The sequence below is a fragment of the Denticeps clupeoides genome, chromosome 6 (assembly GCF_900700375.1).
Source record: "Denticeps clupeoides chromosome 6, fDenClu1.1, whole genome shotgun sequence".
In the NCBI taxonomy this organism is placed as follows: domain Eukaryota; kingdom Metazoa; phylum Chordata; class Actinopteri; order Clupeiformes; family Denticipitidae; genus Denticeps; species Denticeps clupeoides.
In genome coordinates this window covers 5,445,729-5,465,485 of record NC_041712.1, presented here as the reverse complement: position 1 = coordinate 5,465,485, position 19,757 = coordinate 5,445,729, and the positions used below count along the sequence as shown (strand labels likewise).

General features: G+C 42.0%; 1 protein-coding gene across 9 annotated transcripts in view; it reads left to right on the top strand.

Annotated features, from left to right (window-relative positions):
* The window catches only part of nrxn2a (neurexin 2a), a 295,247-nt gene that overhangs the window by 21,073 nt on the left and 254,417 nt on the right, over nt 1-19,757 (top strand). The window contains exon 2 of one of the 9 annotated variants that reach the window (XM_028982293.1): nt 603-683. The exons of the other annotated variants lie outside the window; for them this stretch is intronic. The gene's annotated coding sequence lies outside the window, so the exon portion shown is untranslated. The remainder of the gene's footprint in view (nt 1-602; nt 684-19,757) is intronic. 9 annotated transcript variants of the gene reach the window in all.

Sequence of the window (19,757 nt, the reverse complement as noted above, 5' to 3'; positions counted from 1 at the left end):
CCACTTTCCCCCACATCACCTGTAGCCCCTGCGGAGGGGTTTTGCCATTTAGCCGAGCAAGAGCTGGGTGTTATGTGGCTAGTGTTTTAAAGTCTGACTGACACTTTAATTTAAGACTAAAGCAGCCAAAGTAGGTTTCCGGAAATCAGGAAGATGTGGCTGCTTTATGTTTGCTGACAAAATAAAAATGGGTTCTCGATATTATGGTTACTTCTTTGTTCCTGAGAGTCTGAGCGATTGTGTTGTCCATAGCTGCATTTCTGCAGATAGTTTCTCTAAGCCCTTGGTTGATATGGGCTCTGTGCACCCAGTATTTAAAGTTTTTTATAAATAATTCCGTAATGAAAAATTAACAGGATAATAAAGTCTCCAGGCATATTATACTCAGTCAAGATTCCGGATAACAGATTATAGTCCAGATAAAAACGATTTAAATGTTTAATTTTCACAGGATATTTTCAGGCCTTAGCACAGTATACACTGGGTGCTACTAATGGATAACTAATTCAATTATTGTACTGCTTTATTTTAAGCAGTTTTACAGGATGAGGCTAACATGTTAGCAGTCTTATGTGAAAATATTCCTTATTTTCCCTTTTCAGCATCCCTGTCACTTAGACATGGCCTTTTGCGTCACTGGAGCCTTCACGTGGCCAGCTGGAGTCATTGGTGACAGACAATTGGTATTTGAAGTGCACTTTTAATCCTGATTTCCCAGTATGGTGTTTTTTGTGTGGCTCGTGTCGCAGTGGCACTAGGTTGGCTCATGGGGGGTTCAGGCCCACCAATTCTATTAAGCCTCTTTGTGACAATGTCTTTGTACAACACTCTATACAAATAAGATTTAATTGAACTTTAATTGAATTGATTTGAAGAATAATCTCTCATGATTATTAATGCAACTTTTCTTTTTTTTTTGCAAAGATTAAATAATTAAACATCTGCGGGCTTAAGCATGCATACACAATTCATTCATTAGATTAGCACGTTGTTATATTTGCACCCTGTCATTTTAAAAGGTGACGTTCCATTCAGCCACGGGTGAATTGCCAAGGAAACTCATTTCTTTCACTCAATGGGGAATCTTTGCATACATTTGTGCAATTTACTTTGCTGCTCAAGGGCAGTCGATACAGCCAGGTAGTTAGGTTCAGTGCGTCCCCCCCGACCCCTTGCCCTCATTTGGAGAGCATCAGTAATATACCGAAGATCGATGGATAACAGAATAAAAGGATGACCCGGGTTAAATTACACAGTAATTTAATCCTTTCAATTAGTTGGCTGTGATTGCACATAAGATATCTGATTCTTTAATTTAACAAATGAAATGTGATTCTGCAGTTAATTCTCATACATTCGCCCCCGACCACACGCCACGCCTCAGTGTTTATAAGCCAGCAATGCATGTATTGTATATGTGCTGCTCAGCAACACACAAGTTCCCTGTGGCCCCCAAGCGCTGTGTGGTCGACCACAAGGCTCAGCGGGGTGGCGCCATCCCCCAGCGGTGCAGCTGATTAGCCTAACCTCCTCAGCCTCTGCGTTGTGATGAAGCTCTGGCAAGGTAGTGGGTGTTTAAGAGGACAAATGTGAACGGTAATCGTGTTTGTTGAAATAAAGCAGTGTCTTTCAGTCTTAGTTCTGGTTTTCTCCTTGTTTCTAAGGGCATTAGCATTCTAAGTGAGCAAAGCAGATTTCCCCTCGCTGAATTGTCTCTTTTTTTCCCCCTAAATTCTATTTCCATTTTTTTGTTGTTTTTTTTGTCTTACTGGCTATGGTGCATGCTTGCAGTGATTGTTTATTCCAAAGACTTTTGTGCAGACAGCAGGATTGTGCATTTTAGTTAATCATCCAGGGAGTAAGGTGAGTTGGAGCAGTTGAATGGGATTAACCTTCTGACAAGGGGATCTTAGGTTAAGCCCAGTTGAGAGATAGTGACTCCACTTTGAATTGCAGATTTGCATCTTATTTTCGACTCTTCATGCTCCTGCAGGCTTCACCCATATTTCACTTCAGCCTTAAGATGCAATAGAAAAGGCCACACTAGTCTCTAATATAGTCTTTTTCGGACTAACTCTTACGCATGGTTAGTTAATCATGATCATATGTTTAGTAAAATTCACTGTGTGAAAAAAAATAGTTCATAATCACATTTTGGGATTAAATAAAGTAATAACATCATAAATATCTGATTTCTAAATAAACATTTCTGCTATTGCATATGCTACTACTGCTTCTAAGAAAAATATCAAAGAGGGCGTTACGAGCCAAACTTTCATCTCAAGACAGCGTCACCTTTTGTGATCTGTTTGAAATAATATTTGATTTATTACCTTCTCTGGTGAGCTATATCTACTTGCAAAGAAGCAGCACAGTTTTTTATGCAAAGAGTTTGACAGCCACAGTTTCAGGATTAGTTTTGTTTAGCATTTTGCTTTATTAAATTTAACTGTAAGATTACGAAGAACTGCTGTAAAGTACAGCATATGAATGAATTACAGAAATATGGCCTCTTTACAAACACATCTACTTCTGTGGTACATAATTGGATCGATTTTCCCCTCTGCTATACGTAGAATGACCCCTTGATGTTTCACTTAGTTTCATTACGATAACTGCTTGAGTATGAGAAAGAAATCCTGTAGACTCTTCTTGCTCTTTAGAGTATATTTAGAGTAATTAAATGCACTATTAGGGATGCTGAGAACATCAAGCTCAGCCCCTGAGTGTTTGAGGAGAACCTCCCAGATGGGTTCCAGCCCTGTGCACCTCAGCACTGTACAGCATGATTACAGCACAACAAAGAAAGAAAAAAGCCCTGGCTTTTTTACAGCCCATCTTTAAACTAGCTAATGGGCTTAGCGCTCACTCGTGTCAGGTCGAGCACCTCACTCATCGTCACCAGCATCTGCAGGGAGGCCGGCCCGAAACATCATGAATAATTCAACATGTAATAATTCACAACCTACCATGCTAAGATCATTCATTCTAGGCTCGAGACCGCTTTGGAGACAGTCAATTTGAGAAGGGTTGATCCATGATTTATCCATGATCATCTCATTTGAGGCACGTATTATCACAGGCCTGCTCAGATTTAAGGGAAATTATGGGTAGAGCACATTATTTCCCCCACTGACTGGTTTAACCTGCCCTTGCTGTTTCATTACACAGGATTTGTTTGTCAGTGTATTGATTAGTTGTGTGTCGAGCAGGAACACTGCACTGATGTGAAATGTAATGCTTTCCCCAACAAATATTGCTGCCAACCAAAATGGCCTAATTATTACCAGTGGATTCGTATAGATTCCTGAAAGAACTTTAACTGTAAAATATACTTCAGTCTCAGATTTTACTATTATAATATCAATAGGCTCCAGAAGACTTATTGTCACGGGTGGGCTGGACATGGCATGAAGGAGGACGCATTCACATGATCACAGGACAGGGGTTTAATACAAACTTAACACGCGACAGGAGAACATGAACACGCACAATGACCCGACGGCGAACAGACACGAACAGGATAGTTATATACAATTATATAAATATACACCAGGTGAACACGATCAGGGAACATTGCACAAGACGAACATGAAACTCCGGTCCAGACTTCGGATCCGGAGTAACCCCTGCCTGTCCGGATCTTGACAGTTCTCCCCCCTCAAAGGCACTACCTCCTGGGAGTGCCCACAAAACGGTCCATGAAAGGGGGGAGAAGTCCATAAGGACGAGTGCCGTCAGTCCTGCACGGCGGCGTCAGGTCTGGGCCAAAGCACGGCTCGTCTGTGGGGGACCATCGTCCTGTCCACCGTCCGCAGGCACCGTCACTACGGTCAGTCTCCGGCACGCCCCGCTGGGAAGTTCGCCGCCTCCCTCATCTCGGTTAACGCCGGGAGCACCTGAACTGCGTGACCGGTCTCCTCGACCCCACGGTAGCTTTTGTAGGCCATCGAGGTCCGGTCGCACGGATTCGTCGGTACTCCCCCGCCTCCGGAATCGCCAGGGGGAACATGGACCGCGTGACAGATCCTCTCGACCCCACGGTAGCTTTCGTAGGCTGTCGAGAGTATGCCACGCTTGGGGAACCAATTAAAAACATGGACTGGGTCTTGGGCAGGGCACTGGCGATTACCGGAGCTGCGTTGCTGGAATCCGGACGAGACAGCGGCGTCGGGGGACGTCCATACATGGAATCTTGCACATGGATCTGTGGTGCAGACATCCTCCCGACCAACCGCGGTTTCCTGGATCTCAGCGGGCCGTAGATCGGCTGCGTCCACATGGTCGGGTCATTCTGTCACGGGTGGGCTGGACATGGCATGAAGGAGGACGCATTCGCACGATCACAGGACAGGGGTTTAATACAAACTTAACACGAGACAGGGGAACACCGGATCCGGAGTAACCCCTGCCAGTCCGGATCATGACACTTATATTTATATACCATTGAGGTGCAGAATTAAATGCATTTTCAGTAAAATTATATAGATTTTTAATGACTAGTCCTTGCAGAGCTCATCCAGATGATAAGTGTGTTTTCCTGTCCTGTGACCCTTTCAAACTTCTTTAGTATCTTTTCATACACTGCTGGTACATAGAAACCAGGGGTCTCTTGGTTTTTTTCCTGGTCTTTTTTCGAAATTCAAGCATTTAAATGACTCACTGTACTCTGAAATGAAAGTAAATGAAGAAATTAACAATTAAACATACACAAATTAAAAAAGTAATCTTATAAATAGTTGCCTAATCCCATTAGTGACCTTATAAATACCTGAAGAGACTTGTTGCATTCTTTCTACAGTGGCACTTGTATGCTGGCCAATACATGTTTTCAAGCACACCATCTTTTTTCATAGTGTGGTTCTAGTATAGCTAATGTTCTATATCATTATCTTGCAGTAGGCCGAACCCTTGACCAACTGTGAGGCGCATACCTGAAGGCACTGCGTGGTGCCATTTTGGTTCATGGTTCCTCTCGCTCTGTACAAGTCACTGACCCTGGATCCAGTAAAACAGCCCCAGACCATCATGCTTCCTTCTCTGTGTTTGACAGTAACACACTGAATAACCGTCCTTTTGCCAACGAGACGATGTAGAAAAATCCTGTGAGATGAAGCGAATATTTCAAATTTTAATTCATAGGTTCGTAACACCTTCTACCTGTCTTCAGGTAGAAGGCCCAGGCAAGCCTCTTTTACTTATTCTGATGTCTTAGCAATGGCTTTCTTGCTCCATCTCAACCTGTCAAAGTTGCAACTTGAAGCTGAAACTTGCTCACCACGGCCATCATTGCTGTAGTTCAGTGAAACAACTATCACGCCAGCTCTTGACTTTCAGAAACTCGTCTTCTGATGCTGTTGCAGTTTTGGGTCTGTCAGGTCTCTTCCTGTCAGTTTCTGAGTACCTTTTGATAGTGGAGAAGAGTTTTCACACTAGCACCTTGACTTTCTTTGCAATTCCTTTGTAGTAAGGAATTGCCTCTCTTCCATTGTTAATTTCTTTTTTTCCCATTTTTATAGCAACACACCATTTTTTGTAATGCAATACTGTTCAAATAATGCTTATAAGTGTTCAAATAATGTAGGGCCCTATGATTTCAACAATGCGGAAAACGGACGGAATCGCGGAATCCAACAAATAAAATGGAATCATTATAAAATGAGAAATTGCTTATACTTTGCTGACATTAGTGTATGGGCGAAGCAAAGCAATGGCTTCTAATGAATTTTGGCCACTGCAGCCAAGGTGAATAAATAAGTTTATAGTTCAGATGAATAAAAAAGCATCAACTGAAGGATCCTGGTTCAGATGCGTGCCTCGCCCAGCTCGCCGATGTATGTGGATTGATAATGAGGCAGACAACAGCCAAAATTTGATTTTAATGAGGCAGACAAGGGCCAATAAAGTCGTTTTTGTGGCCAAATGCCTTTAGAAAGAAACGCTGGTCGGTCACAAATGCTGTCTCCCCTTGTGATCCAACTCTGCTGTTAAACAGACAGAGGGGGTTGTATGTAGTCTGTAGAAAATGTGAATGTTTGTTAAAGGATAGAAATGTATATTTCTAAACAGACGATGTCTTAGGCAACATCGCAACTGCACGAGGTTTTCACAACCGCTTTCATTTACACCGGTCGTTTACAGTTACATCAGATTGAGGAGTGTGATTAAGTAACATTATCACGATTATCACCCTGGATGATTCAGAGCCTAATTATCCACCTCAGATCTTGCATGCCTGATTACTATATTTCCAAGATCATTCCAAAGCTACCTGGGTTGTCATGGGAACAGATTTGTTTATGCGTGGCATTTGTTGGTCGTTGCACTCTCCAAGTGAAAAACGAGCAGCAGTTGTAGTTGATGGCGTAGGCACCTTTTTTTTTGTCTTATTGTGCACAGCAGGCCCTTGAGGAAGCCCAGTAAACTGCTTTTCTTGACTGATTGTATCTCGCAAGTCGACATGAGTGGCTGTTCGCTGGTGTGAATTGTCTAGCCTCCAGACAGACATCGGATGGTAAATGGTTTTTTTTTGTCAGACAGACTGAGCTTTCCACCAATCTTAGACAAGAAATTAAAGCAAATAAATTAAAATAAATTCAAAACATATATATATATTTTTTTTCAGATATTTGGAATTCGTGATGTCGTTGGAATGTTCAGCATGCCATGTCATCTGATGCTTTTAGGACTTGGTGGTCGCTCAAAGCAGCCACACTTACTCAATTCAAAATGAGTTACCATTAGGATAATTATCATGATGTGAATAATTGTGTTAAAACAGAGAGGAAAAACACTGTTTCCTCAGCATGAGGCAATATTAATAATATTTATCAAGCTCGTACCGTATATGTTAATGACTTGAATAAAGCAGTACTTCTACAATACTGTGATAGTCTGAATGGGTGAGATGTTCAATAATGAGTCCAATAATGATATTTTACCATTAGCTTCATGAGACTTATTGTAGGACTGCATTAATCAAATCTGGCACCCATTAATTTGACACTCACTTGCCAATTGAGTATTGCTCTAATTTTCCAGTATGTTACATTTTCACAATGTGAGGGGTATTAGGCAGTGTGATGTTACATTAACCAAGGAAGCACAATGAATGGAGCTCGTTTTATGTGTGACATATGGAATATATCTTCTGAAACGAATCACCAAGCCATTCGCATTTCCTGCTGGATGAGACACTGCTGTATCGTGCTACATCAGGATTTTTTTATTTGTTGTAATATTTGTAGCATTCAGTCCTATACAATTATATATCTACAACAATTTATGTTTGTGTGGCTGCGTAAATTGACATTTTTTAAATATTAAAAAAAAAAAATATTTTGGAGGCAACGAGCAGGATATTGATTCAGACGAACGCTTTCTGCGAGGTGTCATTGCTGTTTTTTAAATTCACTTCTACCTGTGCTCCTTCTACGTTTTTCTCATTTGTGACAATTGAGTGCTGTTGTCATCAGCGCGGATGATATGATGGGGGCTGTGTTTGGTTCCTGAGAGCAGTCATCACTCTAATCTTCATCTGTCTCCCACTGAGTAACAGCGTGAGATAAAAGGCTTTATGTATTGCTTGGTTTCAGATGGGTTGCAACAGAATATGCTTGAGGGCAAGGCAAGAAAACCAGCACAGAAATAGCACGAAATGCAACATATCCCCGGTACGAGCACTTATCTGTGTAAATATTTTGTTGGCTGGGGTCAATCTCAACCCTTTGAGGAGTGGATTTATATTATACCTGGGAGATAAGAATGTGTACATAACACTATTCACGTGGCTTACATTTATGTAATGATGACACACAGATACCACACATATCAATAATGACCCGTTGTCTTCTTTGTTGGAGCACAGATTCCGCCTTTTGGAAAACAGAGAGAAGGAGATATCTGGTGGTGGTTAATAACAGCTCTTGTTAATAAGCTCAACTAATTTCCTTCCCAGTGACCCGATGAGCCAATTATCCTCCGCCTGGGTTCTGATGAGTTTGGGATGAATACAGACACTCACTCCTGTAAGGTGTGCCTTTGATGAGCGGTGTGTTATAGGGTATAGCATTTGTCATGGCAACAAGGAGCTTTTCTACTAACAGCAAACCAAACAAGCAAATCCTTTTTTTCCTAGTCTATGAGTCTATGACTATAGTTTGTATAGTCATTTTTATAGTTTATTTTTCATCATGTTTTATTAACCGGTTAGATTCACATGGTCTTGAAGAATGCAGCACAACCTGGAGCCTGAGTTTGATGAAACCGTGATATTATAATTCTTTAAAAGCAGAACCAGGCAACCCCGCCTGACCTGGAAATTCAGACGAAGGTGCAATAACACTGGAACCAGATGAATAAAGGAGGGTAGGACCAGGTGATGTGCTGCTCAAACTGGTACAGAGCCTGGCACTATTTAGCATGAATGAAAGACCAGCACTGAATCTGGCAACCCTGCTAGAACAGGAATGGAGGAGATTGGGGCTAGGCAACAAGGGGCCAGAAATTGTGCAAGGAGACTATAGGAAGCAGAATCAAGAAGACGTACAGACCGGGTCCAATAAGCATCATGTTAAATGTAGACCATGTGGTCTCAAATGAAAGTGAAAGTGAAGTGATTGTCATTGTGAAACACTGCAGCACAGCACATGGTGCACACAACGAAATGTGTCCTCTGCTTTTAACCATCAGTGGTGGCCTAGTAGTTAAGGAAGCGGCCCCGTAATCAGAAGGTTGCTGGTTCGAATCCCGATCTGCCAAGGTACCACTGAGGTGCCACTGAGCAAAGCACCGTCCCCACACTCTGCTCCCCGGGCGCCTGTCATGGCTGCCCACTGTGTGCACTGTGTGCTGTGCTGCTGTGTATCACGTGTGACAATCACTTTCACTTCACAAATCACCCTTGGTGAGCAGTGGGCAGCCATGACAGGTGCCCAGGGAGCAGTGTGTGGGGACCCTGCTTTGCTCAGTGGCACCATAGCGGATTGGGATTCAAACTGGCAACCTTCCTTAACCACTTAACCACTGGCCGCTTCCTTAACCACGACACCACTGCCCCAGAAATGCATCTGTGGTGGAGCTGAAGGATTGGGGGAACTGGCTGTGGTTCGGCATGGGCGTTGGCTGTGGAGGACGAGTATGTGTACAGAATTCAGAAACAGATGCTCCTCAAGACATTTGCTGGCTGACATTTACTGGCCAGCAAAGCAGCTCAGGGGTCTCTTGGTTCTCTTCCTCCCACTCACTGCACTGGACACATAGCTCTTCATGTCAACTCACTGTGATGGCGCACATAGCGTCAGTTTGTCATGAAAATTGGCTGTGCCTTTTAGGGTGGTCGTTTGTTCTGTCACACAGCATGGAGGGAACAAGGCACAAGTGCACAACATTGACATATTTATTAGAAAGAAGGAGGGAAAGGCTCAAGGGCCAAAAAACTAAACTAAACAACTGCCGAACTAAATAACTACAACAGAAGACAAAGACAAGTGACAAGGACAGGGCAATATTGGAGAGATTAACTAAACACACATGGAAATCTTGACTGGGCCGAGACAGGGAGACACCAGGACGTTACAGTTGTACTGCATTACTGGATTTTACTGGTTATTTAAATATCTCATATTTATCAGACTCCTTTATCCAGAGTGACTTACAATCAATAGTTACAGGGACAGTCCCCCTCGAGTCACTCAAGGTTAAGTGCCTTGCTCAGGGACACAATGGTAGTAACCTGACTTCATGGTCTTCTGGTTCATATGCTACTGTGTTACCCACTAGGCTACTACCAGCCTGTACTGGATGCTTTACCTTATTTTCTGGACCTTGTCACATTGTTTTGCATGAGCGTAGTTTATTTTTGTGGCGTAGTTTAGTTTGGTGATGCTTGGCACTTCATTTAAAAATGGCAGCTGGCCGCTTTGTCTCTCACCCGTGTCGCCGTGTGACCATAGGGTAACGGTGTCAAGACAGGATGATGGAAAACATTGCTCAAATAACAGCAAAAAAGGCCGCCTAGGGTCCTGTTGATGTATGCGAAACAACTCTCTGGGGACCCGGCGGAGAGGCTTTTATGATAAAGAAAATGCCGCATTTAGCTAAAACCCGCTTCAGCGTCTCATCCTCACTGTAGAGCGTGGTGGGGGTGGCTGGCTTTCTGTCACGCTCTTTCTCTATCGCCTGTGAGGATCGAGGTGAGATGTGCCAAATTCTGACAGATTAGTTCCCATTGAATCTCCAGTAGATGTAATGAGGCCTTGAAGTCTTCTTTGTTTACTCTTCAGAAGCGAGGCAAATCATTTTTTACTGCGACCGTCTTCTCGCCGTGAATCTGGCTGTCCATCAACTGTGAAATTCTGAGGTCATTCAGACAAATGTGCTGCGTGCACTACCCCTCACAACTTTCTGAATACTTTTTGTGGCTTTTTGTTCAGCACAGATTCAAGATCATCTTAGACAAAATCATCCTCTTAAAAACGAAACACAGGATTCAGTTGTGTGGAGCACCCATCTGCTGTGGGTATGAACAATTATGTTAACCGCAATAGAAGGCCCAGGAAGCAGCTGATCTCACGTTTAATTTTTATGCACCACCACATGAAAAGCACACAAGCTCTACAGCGTAGGAACTGATACCGAGAAAATGGCTAATCAGTGGTCAGACATACGTGCAATCAAGAGCAGGTGAATTCAAAGTAGCCTCTTCTCAGTGGATCGGAATTTCGCTTGGCTGAGCCAGAATAGTAAGCTGTGCTAAGATGCTCTGTAACCTAACACCATTTGCATACTGAGTCAATGCAAAATCTAATAGGTTTCTGTCACATGACCTGTCACTAATAAATAAGGACAGAGCACATGAATCAAATTCTTGTTCGCAGCATTTTTTCTTGTACCAGTGGTGTGGCAAAAACAATAGACAATTGATATAATATTTGTATACATCTGTACAAAAATATTCAGATACACCAGGAAGACCTTTTGTGACTTAATGAACTGCAGTATTATGGTTATGTGACACTGATTGTTACAATAAATTAAATTGTACCTTTTTGTGGAAACAAAAGGCTGTTCATACCCTTAATAAAATCATTACATCATTGTACAATTGCCCTTGCTGACTCTGTAGTGATGTTTTCAATGAACATTTTCATTTTAAAACCGTAATATTGTGATGAATGAGACCCATGTCTGAGGTCAATTAAAGTGTTTATTCAAATCTCTAAAGGAATGAGGCCCAAAATAATATAGAGGTATGATGAAGTGAATTATTTCACTGTGCCTTGGCGAGGGGAGAATATTATGTGATGATTATGAGTTGCTGGGGTCTTGGGAGTGACTGGAAATCAGAATGGGTGTGTGTGTGATTGTATGAACAAGGATGGGATAAAACAAATGGTAGAAAATATAATACTTATGATCATAAGTATTTCATTAGTAGTCTTACTAGTAGTACTAGTTCCTAGTAGGAATCCTTTGATCCCAACAGAAAAATGTAGCTGTCCAGAAGTTTGTTTAGACATATAAAAACAGTGCAGACAGGACAGCTGAACACATTGCACAGCAGTGTGGTCTCTAGACAATAGAGCCCATAGATCAAGCTGTCCCTATAAAGACACAATAATGGAGGTGTTGCAGAGGGAGAGTGGCTACAGTGACTGGGTATTGCAGTTGTCCTTGCAAAATGTAGTGGACACTGCATGTAAAACTGAATGTGTACCAAGTATAAAGCATAACAGACACACACACATGGTCTAACATAGAATAAAATAAGAGTAGAAACGTAGAGTAGAATACACAAGAGCTAACATAGAATAAAATAACATTTAAACACAAAGAATAAAAATAGAATAAATCTCTAGGACTAACATAGCCAGTAACCTAGTCCATATATGCTTAGTTATAAGCTAAAGTTAGCAGATGATGTTGATTGATTATTATTATTGAGAAAATTAACATTGTGTTTTTTGCTCCATTTACTGCAGTATATTCACACAATCTGTACCGTCACCATCTCTCCTGTTTCAGAAGTATATAGAGTAGAAAAATCAGCAAAGCATGGATGACACACTGTGTGTGAAAGTAATGAAATGGAGTCTGAAGCAAATGATTAATTAGGTCTAATTTCATAACTGTGGCAGCGCAACCGCTGGAAATGTAATAAAGCCGTTCGAGTTTGTTGCCAAGTGGAGTAAAGTCTGATGTGGATGGGACAGGACTGTGGGTGGGACGGCTGATGTTTGGCAGCTGTTTGCGGTGGCAAGCGTCTCTTGCTCGGTTTTATTTCCCTGCTGGAGAGACTGTTTTAAATTTCAGCACCACATCAAAGACTAACGGGCTGCTCCACTTCTGTGTGGTGAACGTCTGTGCATAAAAGCGGTTTAACTTTGCCTCGCCACATATTTAACCTACATTTTCCCCCCAACACTTTGTAATATTCTTGATAGGTTCATTTAGAGACTCATTAGCATGACTATTTGCAGACAATTTATTTAAACTCCTGCCTGGTTGGTTGGTTTTTAAGTCTGCAATTAAGCCCAGATGCATTTTTCTCCTCGCATAATAGCGTTTTGGCCAAGTGTTTGTTTCAATCGGTCTTCATTTCCCATCCGTGTCACTGATATTTAAAGCCAAGTACACAGTAATTCGCAGTGGAGGAATATGTAACTATAGGCTACAGATGATTAATGTGCAGACGTTTCTGGATGTCTGACTGCGTGCTGTTTGGACCATTCTGGTTCGGGTCTCAGCTAGATATTTTCTGCCTCCGGCTGCTGTGCTGCAGATTTGCGCCTGGATTGTTCTGCGTGTTCCGCGGTGTGAGACAGAAAGTGTTCATTACCACTCCTCAAGGAAAAGTGGCCTCGTGCCCCCATCTACCCACCAGTTCAGGCCTTTTGCATTAACATCGGACTTCGTCTGGGACATTTTAGGCCAGCAGAATTTTAACGAAGGTGATGAATGAGGTGTCAAACAAATGTAATTCCGTGAATGTTCCTCCAAGTAATGTGTCAGCGTGACTGCAAATAACTTCGCGTTTTATGACTTGTAGGCATTTGCATAACAGATGCCTATAGATGAATTCCTATACTGGACGTAAAGCCCTGGCTCCCACCCCAGACCCGTCATGCCCGCAGCCATCCGGTTTCACCAGTTTATTCCATCAAAATCTGCGGCCCTTCTGTCATTTGGATCAGGCAGTCAGCCTAAGTGCCCGCCGTGCCACCCAAGGTCATTTGGTCCAGGAGTGCGAAGCGCGAACAGACGATAGCCGAGCTCCCCGCTGCGAGGTGTTAGCTGTTTGCCGATATGCGCCGCACCGCAGGGTCGTTTGGGCCGTTGGCGTGGCGTACTGCCCACGCCCTGGCACAGGTGGTTGAGGGGCAGCGTCAGAATAATTTATGAGTGCTGGGTCACACTTTCTCCTCAGTGTAGCAGGGATCCCTGGCTGCCGGCCACCTCGGCCTGTTTTCGGTCTCTGCTGCATGGAGAATTCCGCATAGACGTGTTCTTCCTGCAACCGTCTAGTCACAGATATTTCTTCATATGCTTAAAACCATCCTGCTGGAGAATGTTCCAAACGCACCCATGAACAGCTGCAGCTTTTAATTATTTTATCAAATAATTAAAATTATTTTTACATCAAAATCAAAGGTGGTGCATGTCAAAATAACATCCACATGAATGCAGCAGGATAATGTTCAGAACATCGCACTGCTTTCTTCCCTCTGGCATCTACCCATAATTCATGGGTTGCCAGTCTCATCCAGAATAGATTAATAATAAAGACTAGAGACCTGGCATCTGGGTTTGTGGATCTGATCCTAAGGTGATAAAAAAAATCCACAAATCGACTTTTATATTAGAGACCCTTCCTATAATTCATGCTGCCACCATCAACTGATCAGGACACCTTGGTCCATCACTGTATTTCTGCCTGTTGGAGCTTTTTGTGGTTTACAGGGGTCAGCAGGGTCACGCTGACCCGTCTGCATACATGTGGCCCAATAGACAATTGTACTGTGTGTCTTGATACCGTAAATGAAAGATCTCAGTTATTTGTGCTACTGTAACACTTCAGTGTGTTAAGATCAAGCCGACTGGGGTTCAATACCCAAACAATTTTTTTTCATGAATCGGAAGATTGGAAGACTCTTTTGTAAGAACATATGTGATGACCAAATCAGAAACAGAGAAAATAAGCAAACTAGCGGGAGACGCTCAAGCCAGCAAATAGCTGATTCAAATTGTGATTTTATGATCATTCTCCAGTTTATTATGCAGGTGGGCATAACTTTTTTTTCTATTCCAGATCTTCACAATATTTATTTATTTGATACGTTTTTATGTTGAAATGTGAAGTGCTTTAATTTTACGAAAGGAAGAATGTGTAAAATTGTGAAATAGTTTGTTGCATGAAATGCAGATATTATTTACATGTAATTGGTTTACAAAAGCAAATAGTAAATGCCCATGCACTTTGTTGAACAGTGATTAAATGTGATTTGTCATATTGCAGGTTATTTTTTCTCCAATCATTCCATAATCACTTAGTTTTGACATGAATAAATATGATTATAACAGAAAACATGGAATTCAAAATGGAAAAAAAAAAACAAAAAATTCAACAAAATGTATGAAAAAATATAGCCTGACCCTGTTCACTGGATGTCTTTCCATAGACCCCTTTTTGTAGGTCTCCACCACTGTATATGGGAAATATATGGGACCCACTGTTTTGAACATGCTTTTCCTCATTGCCTAATATTTGACAGACAGTGTCATTGGTTTTAATTTCAGGAGTTACAGTATGTACTTTGTACATCACTCCCATTTCTAATCAGACAGAAGTTGTGCAATTCAAGTAACAATCTAGAGAAGGCCAAGTATTTGCAGCAACACACAAGAGAAGACCAGACGAAGACAAACCATTACCCTGGTGTCTTGTGCCTTGTAATAGATTCTGTTCTGATATTTATATATAGAGACACCGGGCTCTCTGTGACATATAGTTGGTCTATTAAACTTCCATCACTGTCTGTGGTGTTCCTTTCTGAAGTTTAGACAGACGACCTGTGATGAGACCACAGAATCATGTACAATGAAGGGCCTATTAAATACATAAAGTAGAAAGTCATGTAGGTTGGCTGAATCATTGATGAAAGGTAGAAAGGTTACAAAAAAGGTTTAAAGAGGCACGAATGAGGTAAGGTAGAGAAGGTAAAGTTATTAAAGGTGTTCTGCGTGCTTTATGTAGTGCGGGGTAGTGATCTCTTTGAGTGGTTATATTTAGACAGTGATGCACCAATGATTATATTTTGTGGGCTTTTTTTCAAGGCATTGTTCCATCTGACAGAATATAGGGCAGGACTTCTAGCTCTGTCACGGTTTGTGCCAGAGCCTTTTTTTAGATGTTTTTTTAGACCAAAGAAGGCGTAACATGCACTGAGCAATTTCACCAGCACATTCTATTAGAAGTCAGTGGTACTGAGCTGCAGACCTGCCTGATTGAGTGTCCCTTTAAATTCAACTTGCTGTTTGTATATTAAAATGTGTTTCAATTTATTTCTGAGGAGCTCATGTCTCTGCTCATCCTAGGATGGGGTGATAAAAAGTGAATATTTGAATGTTTATCCCACTAGATTCTATGGTCCATATCTGACAGCTGCTGGAGACCCAGCAGGGCCTGCAATGCCTACTGGAATGCATTTTATTGTTAATTCCAAAAGGCCATATTCATTAACAAAATTAATCAATTGCAGCTTGCTATTAGACAGGTTCCCATGGTCTGTAAAGTGTCTAGCAAGTAAATACAGCCCATACATCTAGACTCTTTTTTAGCAGCAAGGTGGTGGAATGAATAAACAGCTGCATAACTGTGCACGTTCAAATGACAATGAAGGACCTGCCTGCTTCAGAAGAACTTTAATTAGCATCTTGAAGGACTATTTATATTGCAGATAAAGCTGCATGACCCAGAGAAAATTGAACTATTGTTTTATTCTTGAATTTGTATTATTATTATTATTATTATTATTATTATCATGTACATATTACAATACTATTATATTTGTATTTGTACACTATCTATTAAGTGCTTAGTCCTAGTCAGGGTTGCGGCTGCCATAGCCCATCCTGGCCAGTAGGCCAAGGGCAAGGACATCACAGTCACCAATCCATCTAGTGTGCATGGCTTCGGATGGTGGAAGCAAATCAAACTGGAAAACCTACTCCGAAAACACACAAAGAGCACGCAAACCCTGCAGACACTCAAAACCAGGGAGACGGGATTCGAACTCACCAACTTGGAGGTGTGAATATATATATATAGTATTGATATCAATATATAGTATTGATGTATATATGTATATATATATTGATATCAATACTATAAAGAATAGATTATTTGTTTTACCTGGGCATAACAATTTGGTGGGTTAGCCATGGGAGGAGCCTATGCATGGCAGCAAACGTGTCTTCTAGATGTATTCATATATAGGCGTATATTTTTGTATTATTTTTCTTCATTCATTTGATCCCTTGTGGTATTTTCAGTTTTCTATGGCAAACAGCCACCTCTCCAGTTTTCAATTAGTTCACAGCTATGGATCAGTTGAGTCTGAGACAAAATAAGGTCTGGTTGCTGTTTTTGCACCAATTTGTATTGTTTACTGTACACTGAGTCAGTGTGGCTGTTGTCATGTCGGGTTGGTTACGAAACTCCTTGCCTGTGACTCACAGGGAGGAGGTTTCTGTTCGTGAGCGTAATTTTCCAGGCTGTCACCAATTTTTATCAACCGGTGATAACCTCTGACCTTTCCTATAGGACTCCATACATTGCTTGACGTCGAACCTCTCATTGCGGCCGTGAATATTTTCTTACTTATGCAATATTATGATTAATCACTCATGGCAGTGCACCCGAAGGCTAAGACTTTTCTCCATCCAAGGCCATTAGTCACTGTCACCAAGTCTCACTTTATGCACTGTATTGCATCTGCCTGTGTGGGTGTGTCTGTGTGTGTCTGCATGTATTTGGGAACACCTCTTCTCATTTGCACAGCAGCGTTTTATACCCTAATGTATGTTATACGCTGCTTTCTGCTGCAGTTCACTGCTGGTCTAGTCAAGCTAAATCTTTCTGGAGTAATATAAGGAAATGAATGATAAGCAGATACCTTTATGAAAGAAAATGAAGATTTAAGGAAATATTCAATCTGCCACGCTGGAAGGTTTCATTTATGGCAGTGTCTAATCGAATTTTGCTTTCTCTGGTGTATAGAGCTGAAAGACGCTGAAAGAAATTCCCAATATTTATTGTTCATGTGCAGTGAAATTAAATATCACTATTAATCGACACTAAAATCAATTGAATTTTTTTTATATTTTATGTTATCATCGTTTTTTTTTAATCATATCCCTGTAATAGATCTGAGTTCTCCTTGGCAAACTGGTCACGGTCCTTATTCCTATGGGGCATAATCGTATCGATTAGAAATTGATAATACAAATTACAAATCACGTGCCATTATCATATGTTTTTCATTATTGTCTCCACTAAGATGATGTCACAAACCAGTACTTTTTTTCCTAAATGGAGTTTAATTACCATGATGTTACCAGGAATCAGCAGACATGTGTGTGTGTGTGAAATGTAGCATGTAAATGCATCTTCCCGTTCCATCCCTCATCTACAGTTGTGTACAATTTATTATTTATCTCTTCTTTAGACCTGAGAATCATTACCCTGTCTCCCTGTCTCTTTATGCTGCATAAGAGAGGGGGTGCACTTGAGGGCACAGAGTTTGTTTGTGTTGCGTAATCCAGGTCAGGAATATGGCTTTCCTCTAATTACTCTACTAATTAGCTGCTGATTCACCTAACCTGCATTTGAATGCCTTGATCGGTGTCTCTGGTGGAAGGTAAATCATGTATATCACACTGGACTTTAAATATTCTCTGAACGACCATGGTGGCCATGTTTTTTTGCAGCAGAGGAGAAACGTGTCGGAAATCTTAGCAAATCCGAGATGACCAGAGTTACTTTTAATAGGCTTTACAGTCCACTCAGAACAACACTGAAATTGCCACCTTCTGAACATTACATCCATGCTAAAGACACTGTTGTTTATCTAACAGATGAGGAATTTGTGCTTCAGTATAATAGGTGCTTCTCAATACAATAGAATATTTTGTGTGTGTAAGTGTAAGTTGGGGATTTCTCTCAGAAGGGATAAGTTAAGTCTAGAGTGACGGGGCTCTGACAGCAGTTGGTAGCTCAAATGAGAGCAACAGATGAGAAGAATCTATACTGTATGTAGGATTGGCAATGTCAGGTAACATTTCATGGACGAACACAGTGTTCTGAATACAGTATAAGCCTTAGAACACCTAGAAGTCCCTCAGATGCACACGCATCGTACAGCTATTCCTCAGATTTTCATTGGCAAGTGGTGGCTTAGCGGGTAAGGAAATGGAACCGATATTGGAAGGTTGCCGGTTCAGATGCCCAACATGAGTACCATCCCCCACACACTGCTCACCAAGGGCGCATGACATGGCTGCCCACTGCTCACCAAGGGTGATGGGTTAAAAGAAGAGGACACGTTTCGTTGTGTCACCGTGTGCTGTTCTGTGCTTCACAATGATGAGCACTTCACTTTCACTTGTTTAATGTTCAGTAAAACTGGTTGTACCTCCAAATTTGAGCTGCTTAATGTGGCATTTTGAAATAGATGGGGTCTTGGTGGAAGTGATTTAGTGCAGGCAGGTCCGTGTCAGATCTTTGTGGTGGAGCTCAGCTCTTCAGCACAGTTCGTTCAAGCCTAACCTCTTTAATCTTCCTCACCGTGAGGGCCCTTTCCTCTTCCACCAGGCCTCCGAGAGGCCGAGATCTCTACGGAGGAGCAGGGTCGGGTCAGGTGGTCTGCACTGAGAATAATCAGTTTCTCATTACGCCCCTGAATCGAATGCCACTGATAAGGTGGAATTCTCCGGAAGCTGTAGCTGTGAGCTCACCGCATGCAATCTGCGTGGGTGTTGCAGAGGGGTAAAAAAATGCTGCTAACTGTAGAGCTAATTTTCTCTCCCAGCTTGCGCTCCTCTGTCCTCCACACGTCACACGACTCCAGACGCGCGTGCTTCTTTTTATCTTCTTTGTGCAGTTCAGCCATTGATTGGAAATTCCAGGTTTGTTCGTACACGTGTCTCAGCTCACTCACACTTGTCGTTTGGCAGAACGCTCATTTCGATTGGCCCCGGGTCGACCGAAGGCGAGATAAACGTTCCCGCTGGATAGGGACCCTTGAGTGCTCACTCGTAGCCCAGCGTTCATTACAGCCGGGTGAGATGCACTCAGCTCTCAGGTGTTATGAATATATGTATTGACATTTAAGTGATGCACAGTCCTGTGCCATTCTGTCAGCTTGACTTTGGTTTAAGCAGGTGAGCATGCAGGACATAAAATGGAGAGGTGCTTCAGAGTAACGGGCTGTGACAGGAATGTCAAAAGCAGTTAGGCTGCAGCTCGCCAGATGTGCTGCAAAAGTTAGCCGACGCCTTTGCACTCAAGTGGTGCCGAGTGACATGAGTTCGGCAGGTTTTTATGGAAAAGCCTTATTTGTATTTTAACATTTGCTTGTACCCTGCTTGTAATGAACGTCTGACAACCCCACTGAACTATTAACAGCGCGCTACTGAAGATGCCTGGTATTACTGGGGGGAGAACGAGTCGCATGATCTTTTCTTGTGTGATGAATATT